This window comes from Phascolarctos cinereus, unplaced genomic scaffold, assembly GCF_003287225.1.
Source record: "Phascolarctos cinereus isolate Bilbo 61053 unplaced genomic scaffold, phaCin_HiC Scaffold_726;HRSCAF=1367, whole genome shotgun sequence".
In the NCBI taxonomy this organism is placed as follows: domain Eukaryota; kingdom Metazoa; phylum Chordata; class Mammalia; order Diprotodontia; family Phascolarctidae; genus Phascolarctos; species Phascolarctos cinereus.
The window spans coordinates 59613604-59628853 of record NW_027556098.1 but is presented as its reverse complement, the minus strand read 5'-3'; the positions used below and the strand labels follow the sequence as shown (position 1 = coordinate 59628853).

The 15250-nt window shown below is 38.7% G+C and overlaps 1 pseudogene; it reads right to left on the bottom strand.

The window, feature by feature from the left end:
* Positions 1 to 8291, bottom strand: part of LOC144454349 (E3 SUMO-protein ligase KIAA1586-like) — a 79802-nt pseudogene extending 71511 nt beyond the window's left edge.
* Between the last annotated feature and the right edge of the window lie 6959 nt (positions 8292 to 15250).

The window sequence follows — 15250 nt, the reverse complement described above, 5'->3', positions numbered from 1 at the left end:
ATGTGTGTGTGTGCTTGTGTGTGTGTGTTTGTGTGTGTGAGCTTTATATTTATACATATGTATATATATGTATGCACACATATATAGTGTGTGAGCTTTATATATATAATCTGTGAGAGCTTTATATATATAATATGTATATATGTATATATGCTTTTATGCAACTGTATTTCTATTGATTTCTCTGTAATTCTACAAATTTTATGTATTTAAAAACACTGTTCTGAGAAGGGATCTATGGGCTTCACCAGTCAACCTGAGGGGTCACAAAAATGGTTAAGAATGAAATATTTATGTGGGTTTGGGTAGCTAAAGTTGGTGACTAAGGTGGACAGATTGGGGATGTTTCAGCATTATGGTTAGAGGTTTATGTGAATGTCAAACCTAGGATTAAGTACTATCTATATCCTGCACAACAGAGAAACTGCTGCAGTTTCTAAGTGAGAGTCCTTCTCTGCAGTGTGGCCTCTATTTTATGTGTATCCACTTACCTATTATATGCTCCATATATTCCATCTCTTCTTCTTTGAATTGGCATATTTCTAACTTAGTGCCTCAGGGAAGCTAACATCTGCTCAATTTGATGAGCTCCCCCTTTCCCCAATCAGTTGATGAAATTATTGGATGTAGACCTTTGCCAGAAGGGGCACTTCTCATGGAGGAAGATACATACGTTCATTAGCTCCTTGCTGGAATGACTCAGGAGATTCCTGATTGGTTCAAGTGACTGGGGTGACCTAGAAAATGGTTGGTTACAGAGATTCAAGGAAAACTGACCTTTTTTAAAGAAACCTTCCCATTCTGTGGTACATAAGAGTGAGCCCTGAAATGGCTCCACCTTCTTGAGACTCTTTTCAAGCTATTTCTCTCCGTTGGACTTCCAGACTTGAATACACAAGAGGAAGAACACGTTTCTCCTTCTTCCATCCCCCAACTTCCCAACAGTAATTGCAGCAGAAGCACATGGCAGTGGGAGACATGTACTTGCCCTGGTGAACCTGGGATTGGAGTCCCTTCAACACAAAGTCCTGGTTGCCTTTTCCTTTTCTGAGTTGGGTTAAATAACTAGTTATCCTGTAAAATAGACATTTCAATCTTTAATGGCCACCTTATGGGTAACCTTGAGTTTGAGTTAGTGTGAGAGGGTTGCTGTAATTGTATGCTTCTCAGAGAGTAATAGGATCACCAAAAGGGTGGAAAAACTAAGGCCATGCTATGACTCGGCAGGAGAGCTGCACCTTGCCAACCCCCCCATGATAATTTGTATGAATTGCTCAGATCATATAGGTCCAAGGTGAATGGAAAATACCTGTTTGGCAGTCAATCCCACAGAAGATTTTTTTTCACAGTCCGGGGAGAACATAATTAAGTTGAGTGTTTTGTATTTCTGTATGTGTGTATGTGTTTATGCATACCTCAGAGTTCTTCATATCATCTGTGATAGTAGAAAAAAAAAAGCAATCCCATACTTAATGCCTATATATTACATCGAATATCTTTGAGAGTAAGGACCCTGTAATCCACATTTGGTAAGACTCTAGAGTTGAGACACACAAACTATGTTTCAGAGATCTTGCTGGAGAAACCTAGATTGGGATGTTAATAAGCCAAAGAGAATCTGATTCACTTGATCAGCTCTGTAGGATGGATCCAGGTTTATATGAGTCCAGAGCTCCTTGGGGCAGGGGGCCACCTAGACTTGCTTGTTGGTGTAGGCAGTGTAGACCAATCTGGACCTATTTGGGGATGCTGAATGGGATCTTATGAGTAGATGAGAAATAGCATTGGAGGTAAACTACCACCCTGAAGATCAGCAGGTTTTGAAATAATGAGCTCATTAATCTCTAAAAAATTATGGGGACAGTGCAAAAACCAAAGGCAAAACCCAGTATTCACATGTTCTTCAGTGGTTCCTGCAGATCATGTTCAATTAATTAATTTCCTGTATCTGGATTAGATACACTTTGGTGAATAGCACCATTCTTGGATAACTGATATTATAAGTTGGGTTTCAGCAACAGGAGATAAAGATTCCATCTGGTGGTAGTGTTCAGAGCCCCATAGTTTTGCAAGAATCTCCCATATTGGATGTGGGAAAAATGAGATATTAACGCACTGTTGGTAGAGTTGTGAACTGATTCAACCATTCTCTAGAGCAATTTGGAACTATGCCAAAAGAGCTATAAAACCATGCATATACCCTTTGGCTTAGCAATACCACTACTAGGTATATATCGCAAAAGAGATAAAAAACAAAAAGGAAAATGACTGTACAAAAATATTTATTGCAGCTAATTTCTGGGGGCAAAGAATTAGAAATTGAGAGGATGCCCATCAATTGGGGAATGGCTGAACAAGCTGTGGTATGTGATTATCATGGACTACTATTGTACTTACTATAAGAAATGATGAGCAAGATGCTCTCAGAAAAACCTGGAAAGACTTGTATGGGCTGATGCAAAATGAAATGTATTGTGTACAAAGTAATAGCAATATTATAAGATGATCAGCTGTGAATGAATTAGTTATTCTCAGCAATACAATGATCCAAGACAACTCTGAAGGACTTATGATGAAAAATGCTATCCATCCACAGTGAAAGAACTGATGGTTTCTGAATATAGATTGAAACATACTTTTTTATTTTATTTTTCTTGAACTTTTTTGTTCTATGTTTTCTTTCACAACATGACTATTATGGACATATTTTGCATGACTACTCATGTATAACCTATATAGAATTGCTTGCCTTCTCAATGGGAGAGGGGGGAGGGAGGAAGGGAGAGAATTTAAAACTCAAAGTTTTAAAAATGAATGTTAAAAATTGTTTTTACATGTAATTGGGGAAAAATAAAGTTTTAAATTAGAAAAAAAAGAAAAAAGAATCTCCTCCTCTTCTGATATGACTTATGATTTATTTATCTGTGCGCACAGTTTCATAGGACTATTGATCTAAAGCAGGAAGGACCTCAGAAGCCATCTAGCCCAACCCTCTTGTTTTACAAATAGCCTCAGTGAAGTTAGTGATGTCCCCAGTTCCAAGGGCAGGATTTGAACTAAGGTTCTTTGATCCTGGAACTAGTGCTCTTTCCACTGTACCTTGCTGTCTTCCATGCTGCCTTCCCCTAGTTGAATGTAAACTCCTTGAAGGTAGGAATTGTTTCATTTTTCCTTTGCATCATTAGCAACTGAACCAGTGCCTTGCACAAAGGCCTTCATAAATGGTTGTTGAATTAAATTATATTTAAATGAATAAGTATCATCAAGATTTCAGTGAGAAGGATAGAGGGTCAGATGAGCCCTCCTTTCCCCCAGAAATTTGCTCAGGATTATGGTCAGAAACCTCTCCATTTTGCTCAATGAATAGATCCTGCTGGCTGGAATTGGTACTCCTAGGACAGAATTAATGACACAATCATATAGTTTATGTCAGGATAACTTGTTGCCTCAAATGGGTTACAAAACAATACTTAAGTCCTAGTACTTGGAAAGGAGTGCCATGAATATGTCCTTGATTAAGTTCCACTTGATAGGTGGTGTGTGCAATGTCAGCCAATGAGTCTCCAGCATCAATGGAAAGAGGAAGTCATGGACGAAATTATGGCTGAATACTTTGTAATACCCATGACTTACAAGGACTTGTTTTCCTGGGTCACAGGTTCAGATCAGAATGGGCATCCGTGTATCATTCCAATCATAACTCAGGAGCCATAAGATTACTGAAGCACTGATTTTTGACGCATGAGGAATGAACTCATGAAGTCTGCACAGGCCCCCAAAACTGTAATACCCGATGGTTGGGTTCTGTTGTGAGGATTCAAAATAAGTGGATAGTGGGAAGAGTGGTGGGATCTAATAGATCTGGGGACAGATACTTGGAGAAGGATGTTTTGGAATAGCTTCACCTACAGGTGTATAGCTTCACATACACACACACAGAGGCTCATATATGGATAGCACTGAATCTGGGTCGTGCTTTTACCCTGGAACACATGGGCAAATCCAGTACCAACCTTGCTTTCTCTCTGCCCCCAAACTGCTCTCATATGTAGTACTGGTGAGTAGGCTGGGAGAATGGTGGAAAGACCACCACAGCTTCATCTGCAAATGAAGGTAGATACATTATCTGATGAGCTCAGGTAAATTGATGACTCCTTTCATTTGGACTAAATTTTCATGGACTAGAATGGTTAAGCCTTCTAAAAATTGATTAACCAGGACAGGTGTTTATAATAATAATAATAATGATAACAACAACAATAATAGTATAAATTATTAAATAACAAATTAAATAAAAAGGAATAATAGTATACATATATTCATATATAGATATATAATACATATATACATATAGGTGTACATATATATCATATGTGTATGTGTATGTGTGCATGTATGTATGTGTGTGTATATAATAGAATACATATATATATACATATATATGTATATATGTATGTGTGTGTATATAATAGAATATATATATATACATATATATATATGTATATGCTTTAAGATTTACAAAGCATTTTACATATGTGATCTCACTTGGTCCTTAAAATAACCCTGTAAGATAGATGCTATTAATATTCCTATTTACAGATGAGTAAATTTAGGTTGAGAGATGTTAAGTGACTTGCCCAGGTTAACATAGCTAGTAAGTCTCTGAGGTAAAATCTGAACTCAGATCTTCCTAATTCCAAGTCAAGAAGATCTTTGGGTCCAAAAAGAACTGATGGATTTCACAATAGTTCTTTGTAACCTGTCAAAGCTTCTTTGAATTCCTAGAGAAACCCTTCTACATTATTCAGTAGGCACTGTTTTCTATGAATAGAGGATGACCCAGGATACAACCTGTCAGATATGCCAAAATACTTTGGGCTAGGGGGAATTCCTAGGGACAGGCGTCCATAAACAGCTTTGGCCCAAAAATCCTGGGAAGACTTGTACCTACTTGGTGAATGAATTTAAGAATTGTGAATGAACAGAGCCCATGGAAGGAAACCCTCCAGGGGAGAAAAAGGGGCATTTCAAGCCAGGATCTGGGTACTCAGATTTCAAAAGGTAAATAAGTGACTAGTCAGATTTCAGTAGGTAAATAAATCCTGAGGGTGAGTCAGGAACAAAGAAGGAATTTGTAACAATAGTCTAAAGGAGTGGATGAGGGGGAAGTCAGCACCTGGCATGTCAGGAAAAACCAGTGGAGAACAAAATAGCACCAGGAATCTACAGAGGACAATCTGCCTAGCCCTACATCTCTCCCCAAGGCCAGCTGTTTTATGGCAGGCAGGAGCATACTAACCATCTTCACTGTATCTGCATTGCCAGAAGTCCCAAGAAAAATCAACTGTGTTTAACAGGTAACCTCTCCCAGGGGTCAATGCATTTCTCCCCTCACCCATTTCTTAAAATATTGATTAAATGTCTTCTATATACATAATACTACACTGTATTCTGAACAGAAGATGCAAGCCCTGTTGTAATAATTTATTTATTTTTTAAATTTTCATTCATATGCTTTAAAAATTATTTCCATTGACATCTTTTATTCCAGAGGAACATTTTTTACAACAAAGAATAAAAGAGAGAAAAAAGAAACAGTTCAGCAAAACTAACCAATGAATCAGTTTTTCATCTGACATATTCAGTGTTTCAAATCCTTAGTCAATTGCCTTTGCAATGCTTTCTCAGATCACACTCATGTATGTGTAAGTAATGTATAAGTAAATATATATGTATGTAAGTATATGTATATACATATATTATTGCTTTAAGGTTTCCAAAGCATTTTACATATATTATCTCATTTGATCAGTTGTTATAATTTCACAGCATTCACTTTAGATGGTTTTGTTGTTGTCATTCTTGGTATTTAAATTGTATATACACATTTTTTCCCCTGGTTCTGTTTATTTCTCTTTGCAGCAGTTCATATTAATCTCTCCATACTTTTTTTTATTTGTCACTTAGGAAGTCAGTTCTAATGGCAACATTTTGTGCATTAATGTGGAAGGAACTATGGGTGATTTGGGGGAGTGGGGGCATGTATGGGGTTACCCCTTCCTTGAGATAAATTATAGGTGGCTTCCTCATTTACCTATTCGTAAGGCTAGTTCTATTTCCCAATAACTCATACTTTTTTTAAACAATTCTTAACTATTGGAAGGGTCTTAACTGTAGCTAACCTAAATCCCTCATACAACAACCTAAAGTCATTTTCTCATATTCTGTCCTAAATGGAGATAGAAAAATCAGCTATCCTCTTCCTCTTCCTTATCTGTATATTAACCTTATCATTAGTTTCTTCAGGGAAAGGTTTCTCTATTTTTAAAAGCCTTGGATTTCTGTACTGCAGTTAATTAACCCCCAAGCAAAAGTCTCTGCATCGTTTTCTATGATGGACTAATGGGCTTTTAAGTCTGAGACATGATGGCACCTTGCATGCAAGTCTGCTATCCCTTTTGCTTTCAAAGTAAGGGAATAGCAATCCTCCTTTGCCTTCTGTTGCTACAATACCACATGCCGAAGGCCTGGGTTGTTGTTGTTATTTTGTGGGAAGCCATAGCTCACACAGAAGACAACTCAGCAAAAAAGATGCCCCATGTGACTTTGTATTTAATCGTTCTCTTTCCTCTTAGAAGTTCCAAGAACTTTGTACAAAGACTCATTAAGCTCATAATACCACCATAAAGGAGATGAACACTTTATAGAGAATTTTAGAGCTGGATGGTAATGTTGAGATCATCAAGTCCAATCCCCTTATTTTACAGAGGCTGAGACTGAAGCCAAATAGGTCAAGTGATTTACAAAGGTCACATTGCCAGTGAGTGATAGAAATGGGACCAGAATTGAAGGGTTTTTTGTTTTTCAGACAGGATTCCCAGTCCAATGCTCTCTCTACAACATCACAGTTGTTCCACAGATGGAGATATTAAGTCAGAGAGAAGAGAAATCATTTGTTTGAAGAAATATAATATTACAGCGGTGAAGCAGAGCACAAACTCTAGAAATATTTATGGTCCTTTTCCTTAGGTACTAACAGTAGACAGGTGATCTTTCTTTCCTTTTTTTTTTTAAAATGGAATAGCATTAGATTAGAAAAGTGTTGAATTGAAACCTAATGCTCCCTGATTTCAATGTAATGTTTCCTGGCCCTCTGTTGGCTAACATTAGGCCCACAGTACTCAAAAGCAAATCATCTAGAGATCACAGATCATGACTCCCTATTTCTGAAGAGTTATCCCAATTCAAGCTAGAATAAGTCACATAACATCATAGTAAAGCAAAGGACATCTATGCTGAACCAAATTCAGGGCAAATAATGAGTTAAATCGAGCAGTAAGTGCTCTCACCATCCCCTTGGCAAAGCTACCACCTCCCCTCTGTGTGACTCCCTTGGGAACAAAGATTTCTTCTCCTGCTCAGTCATTCTGGGCTTTTCCTGCTGCCTCAAGGACACAGGGGAGTAGCAGACACCAAACCACTGAATGACGTTAGGTTAGTGACCATGGCAGCAGGATTGAGTACAGTGGGTCTTTCCACATGGCACTGAAGTCTAAAGGTGCTCATAACAAGGTGCCAGTCCAGGAATTGGGCAGAACCCTGAAACTGTGGCCTGTTCTGAGAGTGCTGCAATTAGATGAATAGCTCGTCAGGGCCAGGTCCTGAGCACCATATTTTAAATATTTTTCTCTTTTTCTTTTCTTTTTTTTTCCTTTTTTTCTTTTTTTTAGGCAATTGGGTTTAAGTGACTTGCCCAGGGTCACACAGCTAGTAAGCGTGTCAAGTGTTTAGTCTGAGGCCGGATTTGAACTCAGGTACTCCTGACTTCAGGCCTGGTGCTCTATCCACTGCACCACCTAGCTGCCCCTCTCTTTTCCTTTTGTATCCTAGAAACACTAGTTATTCTAAGAAATCCTTCCTTTCCCTCCCCCTCCCTCCACATATGACACCACAGCTTTTGTTCCCCAGATCTTCTACAGCCTTTACCTTTTAAATTTTGAATGCTGCTAAGCCTACACACACCAATGTGAGATAGGCAGCCCAGAGAATCTCTTGATTGATAAGAGAAGCTCTCTGAGCCCCAAAGCATTGTGGGAACATTGTGGTCCTATACAAAATAGTATTAAAATTGTAGAGTCTTGGCTCTAAGAGAGAAAGGAGATTAATTAGTTTTGAATAGCAGTACCATTAGCAATGCTCAGTGAGATGCCAAACTTGTTGTTTACTGAATCCCATCTGGTGATGGTAATAGTCATGGTGGTGCTGCTGCTGATGGTAGTGATGACAGTCATGGTGATGGTGGTGGTGGTGGTGATGGTGGTGATGGCAGTGATGATAGTGATGGTGATGGTAGTGGTGATAATGATGGTGATGGCGATAGTGGTGCCATTCTCAATCAATTCCAAAAAGTTCCAGGATGGCACTCATAGAAACATGAGAGTACAGCCGAGTAAAAGTGAATTCCTTATCCAGGTCTCTAACTCATATGTCATAGACTGTTGAAAACTCAGCACAAGAAGCCCATGGAAATATTTACATCCTGAAACACAGACAGCATGATGAAATTGAAAGAATATTGGAATAGAAGCCTCAAAACCTGAGTTGCCATGTGGGCTGAGTCACTATGTAGCTAGGTGAGTCATTTTACCTGTTTAGGCATCAGTTTCTTCATCTGTAAAATGAGGGTGTAACAGTAGATGAAGACTTCTCAATTTTTTATGAGGAGCCATTCTAAATCTCTTTAAAGGTCTAAGGTTACCAGCGTGTGTGTGTGTGTGTGTGTGTGTGTGTGTGTGTGTGTGTGTGTGTGTGTGTGAATGATAATCTTGACACCAAAGTCTCAAAGTATAGTAGGCACTACTGCTTGCTGCTATCTACCCACCCTTTCGTCCTTTGAGAATCCTGGCAAATCTTGGAGAAGTGGGCTTGGGAGCATAACCTGTAGTAAGATCTAACAACCAAGACTTTTCATTGAGGCAGCTAGATATTACAGTGGATAAAATCCTGGACTTGGATTCAGTCTCAAATGCTAGCTGCATGACCCTGAGCAAGTCACTTAACCTCTGTCTGTCTCAGTTCCCTCATTTATGGAATATTGTTAATAATAGTACCTACTTCCCAGGGTTGTTGTTAGGATAAAATGGAATAATATTTGTAAAGCACTTTGCGTACCTTTAAGTGCTATATAGATGTAATTATTCTTATTATTAATTATCAATCTGGGGGCACTTGGATGATGTTTAGAGTCTCTTCTGGCCCTGAAATACTGTGATTGTGTAATTCTGTAAATCTTCTTTCAACTGATTCTATCAAATACTCAAATTTCACCCTGACTCAGCATATTTTCCATGAAAAACTCAGAGGCTTGAAAGGTTATGGTTTATGAAATGTTTGTGGTTATGCAGGATGTCTCAAAGGCCTTAGTGTAATTCTAAGCTATTAAAACTAGGAAAGCTTAACACTGCCCTAAGACTTTTGGGACATCCTGTATCTCATTTAACATTTTTTGGGATACCCTGGGTAAAGAGGTGAGAAGATGAGGAAGACAAAAGACTCATTTAGGAATTATTGGTTACTTGAAACCTGTCATGACATAATCAGTTACTCATAGTTGTTAGAGGGGGCACCAAGTTGGGCTTTTGGGAAGTTCATTTTGTTGAAGCTTGTCACGCATTCATATCTAGCATTGATCTTTAGTTGCAAAACATAGGACAGCTGATCTCCCAGCTGAGTACTCAGTAGTGCTCCCAACTGTGGGAGAAGTGGAGAAGTGTAAATATTTCAAATGACCTTTGCTATGTGGGTGATTTCATAATACTCAAGAACATAGTTTTACTCTGTGTGAAGCCAATGGCCCATAGGGAGAATGAAATCTGTGGAGGTCAGTTAGTTCTGCTGAGAAAAATGCTATTCTACATCCAGAAACATTGCCTCTAACCCTGGGAACCTGTATTACAGACTTATGCTATGTGATATCGGGGATATCTTGCTGAATCTCAGCTTCTTTATGTAAAATGAAGGTTGAATGAGATGATCTCTGAGGTTATTTCCAGCTTTAAAAATCAATGATTCTATATGGTAAGCCAGAGGTGTCAAATATACTGTCTAGTGTCATACACAGTCTCCGACATGCCCTCTGTTGTCACATACACTGCCAACAGGCTTCAACACCTAAACTGGATTAAAATGTAATTGGGAAATATTGAGCAAAATAAATAAAAATGCAATAGAATATAAATGATGCTAATATGTGGCTTTCTAAGTCAATATGCAGATTGTAGGGATCTTTACATCAGGGATTTAGTGGCTCTGGTTTATATTTGACTTAGACCCTGCTGCCCTAAGCATTCTGAAGGCAGAGACCATATCTTTTTAATCTGCCATAAAACCTAGCTAGGAGAATAAAGGAGTGTTAATGCAAATATGTCATTTGGAAAAACAAATGAAATACAAGCATACTTGTTTTATTGTGCTTTGCAGATAGTTGCATTTTTTTTTCTTTACAAATAAATACTTTGTGACAACCCTATCAGTGCCATTTTTTTCCCCAACAGCTTGCTTTGTGTCTCTGTGTCACATTTTGGTAATTCTCACAATATTTCAAACGTTTTCGTTATTATTATATCTGTTGTGGTGATGTGATCAGTGACCTTTGATCTTCCTATTGTAATTATTTTAGGGCACCACGAGCCATGCCCATATAAGATAGTGAACTTAATCGATAAATGTGTGGGTTCCCACTGCTACATTGACTGGCTCTTCCTCTTTTTTCTCTCTCTCCTTGGGTCTCCCTTTTCACTGAGACACAACAATTTTGAAATTAGGCCAATTAATAACCCTACAATAACCTTTAAGTGTTTAAGTGAAAGGAAGAGTCAAATGATGTGGCAAACTTCATTGTTGTCTTATTTTAAGAAATTGCCAGAGCCGCCCCAAACTTCAGCAACCACCACCCTGATCAGTCAGCAGCCATCAACATGGAGGCAAGACTCTCTGCCAGCAAAAAGATTATGACTTGCTAAAGGGCTCAGCTGATGATTAGTATTTTTTTTTAAGCAATAAAGTATTTTTTAAATTAAGGTCTGTATATTGTTCTTTTTTAGACATAGTACTATTGCACGCTTCGTAGACTACAGTACAGTATAAACACAACTTTTAAATTCACTGGGAAACCAAAAAATTCATGTGACTCCATTTATTGCGATATTCACTTTATTGTGGTAGTCTGGCACCAAACCTGCAATATCTCCGAGGTAGGCCTGTATTGACTTTATTGGTGGGGTGTTTGTAGTGAGCAGTTCACTTGATGTAGGGTAAGTGGTTCTTAAACTTTTCCACTGGTAGAAAAACAAGACAAAACTGTGGCAGAACCCATGTAGTAAAAATCCTCTAGAGTGATTATTTTTAATGTCCATTATCAAACAGTATAATGTTCATTTAAAAAGGGGGTTTCAGAGTTCCTTGTACCACAGTTTTGTGAAATTGATCTCATGGAAAGAGCCCTGAATTTTGGAGTGAGAAGGCTCTATTTCTCTTAACCTGAGTTTTCTTATCTGCAAAATGTACCGCCTAGCCCACGTGTTGGTTGTGAGAAAAGTATCTTGTAAAAAAAAAAATGAAAAAAGAACTGTGGGGGTGGGGGAAAAGTAATAAGCATTTATATAGCACCTACTCTATGCCAGGCACTGTGTCATGTGTTTTTTTTTTTAATGTTATTTAATTTAATCCTCTAAAGAACCCTGGGAAATAGGTGTTATTAATATCCCCATTTTACAGTTGAGGAAACTAAGGCAAACAGAGAATTGAGTGACTTTCCCAAGGTCACGCAACTGTTAACTATCTGAGGTCAGATCTGAACTCAGATCTTCCTGACTTTAGGCCCAGTGCTCTAACCATTGTGTCACCAGTTGACTCTAAATATAGAAATATGAGTTATTATTATCATCAATCATTCATTCATTAAACAAACATTTAGTGCTGGGCATGGGAAGGTCTTCTGCTAGGCACTTAATGTGATAAAAAGAAATAAAAAGCCTGTTTCCTGGCCTCCAATGCCATTATTATTATTTTTAATTTCTGTGTTACCCTTCAGTGTTGGCTTAATTTTGACTAGATATGTGTATGTGGAGAATTATTTGTATCTTTTCCCTATCCCAAGCAAACACAGAAATGTATTTTAATTTAAATGAAACTGATAGGCAAGGCCAGGATAATAATAAGGATCTTGCTTCAGTGCTTCCATGGATCAGTGATTTCATCTATGTACATGATCCCTCAAATAACGCAGATTGAAGACATCCACATCTTTCACTGTCTGTATCCTGTTAAAAATCCATTGTTAAGAATCTATTCATTATAGTTGTTTTTTTTTTTTTTTTTGGCTAGGCTTTCTATAGTACTTTAAGATTGCAAAGCACTTTACAAATATCTCATTTGATCTGGGCAATAGTCCTGGGAAGTAAGTGCTGTTTTTATCTCCATGTTATAGATAAGGACATTGAGGCAAGCAAAGGTTAAGTGACTTTCCTTTCTCAAAATCACACAGCTAATAAGTAAGTGTCTGAGGTCAGATCTGAATTCAGGTCTTCCTAAACTCTAGGTTCAAAGCTCTATCCATAGTGCCACCTAGCTGCCTCCTAAATCTACAAGTGATGAGTCACATGCAAGAAAAGGCTAAAGGTTCTCATCATCAATCACTCAGTCAACAAACACTTGAGTGCCTTCAATATGCTGGAAATGTGCTACAGACACAAAGAATAAATCAACATCTATTCTCAAGGAGCTCATATTCTCAATGGAAAAAGAGGAAGATGAGATAAGAAAAAGGCTGGAAAAGGAGGTAAGCCAGTCATGTAGAGATAACACAGGGACAGCCCAAAGTCTTCAATGTTACCCACAAAATGGTAAAAAATAATCCCAGAGGGAGACTTCCAGAATGTTGAGTCAACCTCTAATTCTGCTATAATTCAGTTTTTGTTGTTGTCCAATTGTTTCTGTTGTGACCCCATTTGGGGTTTTCTTGGCAAAGATACGGGAAGGGTTTGCCATTTCCTTCTACAGCTCGTTTGACAGATAAGGAAACGGAGGCAAACAGAGTTAAGTGACTTGCCCAGGCCAATACGTGTCTGAGGCTGGATTTGGACTTAGGTCTTCCTGATTCCAGGCTTGATGCACTGCACCACCTAGTAAAGAAGCTTCTGAAAGATAGCACAAGTTCAACACTGTGAAGAGATAGACATAGGACCTGTTTTAGAGAAATAGACAAGAGGACATTGTATGATGGATATTAGCCTACCAAAGGGAATTGTCATAACAGACTTGACAGATGGGAGAGTTCTGTGACTGTTAACAAGAGATCCATTTAGGGAGATCCCCGGGACCAGAACAATAGCATCTGATGGTAGTGGCACATGAGACCTGGAAATGAAGGGTGGATGTAGGCACTCAAAGGACCTTGTATTCTTTCTCCTGGTGAATGTTAGTAGCTGTGAGTGTGCTAGAGCTAGCTTGTAAGTGATGACTGTTAAAGTTTTAGTGTGAGCATTTCCACTTTGGAAATTGGTGAAAGCTACAAATCAGGGTTTGGTTTATTGTTTTTTCCATTCTCTAGATTTAAGAAAGTGATGGTGAAAATATTAATAATTCAAATTAAACTTAAAAGGGTGTTGCGTGTACATTTTTTTCTCCAGAGAACTGGTTGCTAAATATTTACCAGCATACCCTGGTACCATCCCCAGCCATCTTCCCCGCCCTCTCCCCAGCTGCCCCAGTCCTTCTTCTTTAGTTACCTAGAGCGTAGAGAAAGGACACTAGGCTTGAACTAGGAATAAAATAAGGTGGAGGACTAGCTAGGGAGCACAGAACTAGAGAAAAAGAGGCCATTGCATTTGGTGATATGGAAGTTATTGACGATCTTAAAAAGAGTTGTTTCAGTAGAGCGGTGAGGCAAGAGGCCAGATTGTAAAGAGCCGAGGAGAGAGATTGGGTGATGAAGAATTAGAAGCAGTAGGCATACACAAACTCTTGAAGTTTGGCAGTGAAAAGGAGGAGAGATGTGGAATTATAACTGGATGAGGTAGAAAGGTGAAAGGAAGGTTGTTCAACAGAAAAGTAACCAACAGTACAAGCTGTTTAGGGTACGTGGAAAGTGAGTGGTAGAGGCATGATGAGCTAAAGAACTCCATCTCCATCCCACTTCCTTTGCCATTCCTTTCCGAGAGTTCCATTAGGATTATCCTCAGAGGGCTGTGAAGGCTATGGAACTGGAGTCATTAACACCTTTTTATAGGAGTTCCCAGAAACCATCATCTTCAGAAAGGGGCCTGATAATGTGATACCACAGTGATATATGCCATGAACTCTGCTTTAGTTGTACCCTAGGAGGGCAGCTCAGAAACCTAGCATGTAAGAAATAGAAGGGAACTGTGAATAATTTTAATCTAGTGCCCTTATTTTATAGGTGAGGGAAACTGAAACTCAGAAAATGGAAATGAAGAGAGGTGGGTGACCCAAAGTGACCTCCAGGTACCAAGCCATGTAGACTAATAGGCCACATGGTAGAATGCTGATCTGAGGGATTTAAAGGTCCTGCCTCTCATACTTACTAACCACGTGGCCTTAGAAAAGTCACTTAACCTTTCTGAGTCTCAGTCTCCTTTTTGACAGAAGGGGATAAGAAAAAATAATAAATTTATTGTGAAGGAAGTGTTTTGTAATCAATTAATTAACAAGTATTTATTAAATGCCTACCTTGTGCGAGACACAAAGACAAAAATGAAATGGTCCGAGCTTTTAAGGAACTTTTGGCTGCTTTTGAAATGCTATAGAAATGGGAGCTATCATTAGTACCCTAGTCTCCACACTGGTAGCTAGAACACCAGGCTTGGCCCTGTAGATTTAGTGCAGATATATTCCTTTTAGATTTGTGTAGAAAGTCTCATGTCAGCCAGTCAACAAACACTGATTAAGCCCTTACTATGTGCCAGGCACTAGGAATAAAAACATAAGCAGAAAGAAAAACAGATCCTGCCCTCGGGGAGCTTACATTCTATTGGGAGGAACAAGGCATAAAAGGATGGGGAATGAAGGGTTGAAGATATGAATGTACTTTGGAGTTGAAGGGCTAGGAGTGCAGCAGACAAAGCTGACCTGGGTGCCCTCCTTAAATGGAGGCTCTGGGAGGACTCAGCCAATCAGAGGGAGAAGCCACAGGGCTTCAGGGAATTTACAAGGTGTGAATTCCCAGACTGGA